Source organism: Orycteropus afer, unplaced genomic scaffold, assembly GCF_000298275.1.
Source record: "Orycteropus afer afer isolate SDZICR_OR568_19922 unplaced genomic scaffold, OryAfe1.0 scaffold00387, whole genome shotgun sequence".
Taxonomy (NCBI): Eukaryota; Metazoa; Chordata; class Mammalia; order Tubulidentata; family Orycteropodidae; genus Orycteropus; species Orycteropus afer.
This window is the reverse complement of record NW_006921974.1, coordinates 1,289,957-1,294,052: the sequence shown is the minus strand read 5'-3', so window position 1 is coordinate 1,294,052 and position 4,096 is coordinate 1,289,957. Positions and strand designations below refer to the sequence as shown.

The 4,096-nt window shown below is 42.8% G+C and overlaps 1 protein-coding gene across 1 annotated transcript in view; it reads right to left on the bottom strand.

The window, feature by feature from the left end:
• Positions 1-4,096, bottom strand: part of CUL4B (cullin 4B) — a 51,234-nt gene that overhangs the window by 43,092 nt on the left and 4,046 nt on the right. The gene's annotated exons all lie outside the window — the stretch shown is intronic.

Below are 4,096 nucleotides of genomic sequence, written 5' to 3'. Positions count from 1 at the left end.
CTCTTCTCTCTCTCACTGGGAGGGGAAATGCTGTGGCTAAGGGGGAGGGGGAGAGAACCCGGGCTTGTTATTGTCGACCGCACAAGAGGCTAAAGATGGCGACACTTCCGGTCACGCGGCGTCGCGGGAGGGGCGGCGCCTCTCTCCGGGAGTGGGGGGTGGAGAGAAGCACTGCGGCCGTCTGGGGGGCGGGGGACCAGGGGAGCCGGTGAGCTGTGAGGCGGTGGAAAAGGGATGGCTAAAGCGCCCAACACGCTCCGCTCTCTTTCGCCAGTTCTCCCTCTCCCCTTCCCTGCCTCACTCTCCTCCCCTGGCACACCAGGAACTCCCACCCTCTCTTTAACGGTCCCGCGGGAAGCTTCGCGCCGCAGCGCCCTTACCGGAAGTGACTGGGCAGACACTTTTCATAGCGCCCAGATTCCGAAGCCCCCAGGTCCGCAGACTTGAGTTGGGGGGGCAAGATGGGGGGAGAAAGAAGGGGAAAGGGAGGAGGGGGTGGGGCTGAAGACACCTTCGGAGCTCCTGATTGGAGCTTTCTGAACGCGGGGCGGGCGGGGAGCGGGTGGGTGGCGGGAGAAGGAGCGGGAAGGAGCCGGCAGGGGAGGGAAGGTGGTGACGGTGGGGGGCGGGGTGAGCTAGCTGGGAAAAAAGAGGAGGAGGAAGAGGAGGGATGGAGTAAAAAGTAAGTGAACGGGAGAATGGAAACTTTGAAAGGGATAAAGGAACAAGGGGAGGTTGCCAGGCGAGAGACTAACTCGAAATAGAGGAAAATATAATAATGCCATTATGCTTGTTAAAGAAGAATGTCACAATTTTAAGATAAGAAAGGAGAGCAAAAAGTTTAGATAGGAAGAAAAGGACTTTTGATTCGGTGGAGCTAGAAATTGTTTCTTTTATGTCAAGGACACCACTGGCCAACTACTGACTAGGGCCTGGGGTTTGATACCTTTCTCAGCAATATAATTGCAGATTTACCTTCCTACAAAGAGCATTTTCTAAGATGGCTGGCCAGACTTAAGCCATCTTAGACCAAAAAATGGGTAGGTAACGCCCCCTCCAGCACAATTCCCAGGACCACCTCCTACTCTTACCCTGTCAGTCCTTACCCCATTCATTTATAGACAAAGCTGAGGACCCAGTTCCTTCTTTTACCAAGTTCAGCTTGTGCATTTTGTCTCAAGACATTTTCAGAGAATATTGGCTAAAGTCAACGTTGTCTACCAACGTGTTCAGTAAGCCCAAGTTTTAATTACTCTTAAGAAAAACAAAACCACCTCTAAATTTGGTTAAATGAGCCACAATAATAAATCCCCTGTTGGGAGTTTTTAGTTAACCCAAAGGCATTCTGGGGAAAAAACACAGTATCGTATAAAACTAAATTTGCTAACCAACCTGTTGATCATTCAAACTGCGGAAACATTAAATGAGCATGTACTAAAAGACTTACATGCCAAGCACTATGTCAGATCCCTGCTCTTGAGAAACCAGTGGGAATGCAGTTTCCAAACAAATTTCTGCAATAGTACTAGAACATATAAACAAAATACTGTGGTACAGAAAGACTGAAAGAAGAAATTTTGGGGAAATGTGGAGTAGTCAGGAAGTGTTGCAAAGAGGAGGTGATATTGACGTCAAAAAGACAAGAGAGGAGAGAGCTAAAGGCTTTCTAGGCAATGGAAACATGGACTAAACAGGGAGTTGTGAAAGGGCCTGGCTTGTTTATAGAGACATAGAACTTGCAGGGATGCTGAAAAGGAGGGTATCTGGTTGGAAGTGTCAACATGAGGCTCAGGAGTGCTTGATACACCAATGGGGATTGTGGAGTCTATCCTGAAGGCTATGTATTCTCATGATAATGCCATGTCTTTATAAGGGAGGATTAACTGACAAATTTTCAGGATTTAATTAACAAGGTTATTTTAATTTGTGTAGGCATATTCCTTAGAAGGATGTATGGAAACACTAGCTATTTTGAAAAAACTCAACTGTTAGTGCGACTGAAAGAGAATGGACAAAAAGATAGATAAAAGCTGTTTTTGCCAAAGGTAAACTTTTATACCAACCTAAAGGACAGCTGAGCCCTGTTAATTAATATTCAACTACATTCTAGTAATAACTTTCAATCTGACAAGGTTCTCTAAGCCCTTCAGTCTTCCCAGAAACATCTTAACTCTAAAAGCACAGATCCTTGGTTCTTAAACTCTAGCTCACTTTTATTGACTCAGGAATCTAACCTATTGTTTAAGTTTCTTGCTTTGTTTTGTTTTTTAAATGATCAGTAGCAATTTTCCTTTTACAGTCTCATTTTGTGCTAGGTCAATCCTTACATATTTAACACATCTTAATATGGATACATAATTTTAATAATACTTTATTTAACATTTACATTTTGTGACACAAACCCACTTAGATATTACCATATGATGTGAAGATCTGAACTTTGTTTCTTCTTGGACCCTCAGACCAATTAAAAAGAAATTTTGTAAAATATCTGTGACATCAAGAATCAATCAGTTGGGGCTAGCTAAAACATATAAGCATATATCCTATACACTTAGATCATGTACCCAAACATTTTCTAACCAACATTTTTCAAGGTTGAACTCACTGCAGCCACAATAATCAAGATGTGTAATATAGGGCAACATACAATTATAGCCATCGTCAGACTAAACTAGATTGGGCACTTAACACATATTCCATATATATAATCTTTCATCTTGTGAGTTCAGCTCATACCTTAAAAACATTAATTAAACTTTACAACAATGCCAGATGAAGTGTAGTTATTATTGACCTTAGTTTAACTAAGTAAATAAATAAATTTAGCTATTTATGAAGGTAAATGTATATATAAAGGAAGAAATAGGCAGTGTGACCTGCTTTCCTTTTTTGATCAGAGGGATTCCCCCAGGGGGTTGGTTTTAGGTCTTCTCCAGACATAGTGGAGGCTTGTTAGTAGATAAACATTCCTGGCACCCTGTTATCCAATGGGTAGGATTTGTCCTAAAAAGAAGAGATTGCTTGCTCAGGAGAAAACCAAGGATATTTCCAAAACAAGCATTGTTTAAGAATGTATCAAGGAAAGAGAACCACTGGACAAAAGGCTATTCATTTTCTCTATCCATTTTTCTGAAGCAAGGATACATTGAGCAGGCAAACCAGGCAGTGCTGAGATAGTAAAAAAAGATTATGTCATAATAAGGGCTTTGTTATGCTATCAACAGCGATAGGCTGCTATGGGATGGCATAAGAGGCAAAAGCTCAAGCAAAGATGATCCTACTACATGATGTGAATTCATCATTTTCTCATCTGGAAGTAATTTATAAAAGCAAAGAACTTAATAAATGCTGAACCTAAGGTGCCAAAGAAAACGTAAGTAAATAACAAAATCGTTTATATTCTGTGTAAAATTATCTCAAACTGAAGACTTACTGGGAGCTCTGGTAGTGTAGTGCCTAAGCCATTTGACTGTTAACCAGAAGGCTGGAGGTTCAAACCCACCAGCCACTCTTCGGAAGGAAGGTTGCAATTCCATAGTGATACCGCCTCGGAAACCCAAGGAGGGGTTGCCATGGGTCGGATCTGACTCCATGGCAGCAGTTGCATTGCGTTTTTGAAGACTTACTGACTTAGGTACATCAACCATATGAGGACTTTGCCCCTTTGCTCAGAAATTTGGTCTAGTATCACAGCTGTGAACCATCTGTAAGACAGATTTAAGGACTAGAAGTTAGGAGCAAGTTGTTTCCCTGAGGGTTGGGGAGTGGGAGACCGGACCAGTCATAGATTACTTCTCTCTTTGGTGCTAGCATTAAAAAAAAAATCAACAACAAAATCCTTTTGGTGCATTCAGACTCATAGTGACCCTGTAGGAGTGAGTATAACTGCTCCATAGGTTTCCAAGGCTGTAAACTTTATGGAGGGAGCTCTGGTAGCCTAGTGCCTAAGGCATATGACTGCTAACCAGAAGACTGGTGGTTTAAATCCACCAGCCACTCCTCGGAAGGAAGACTGGGCAATCTATTTCCATAGAGATACCACCTCAGAAACCCAAGGAGGGGTCACTGAGTTGGAATCAACTTGAAGGCAGTG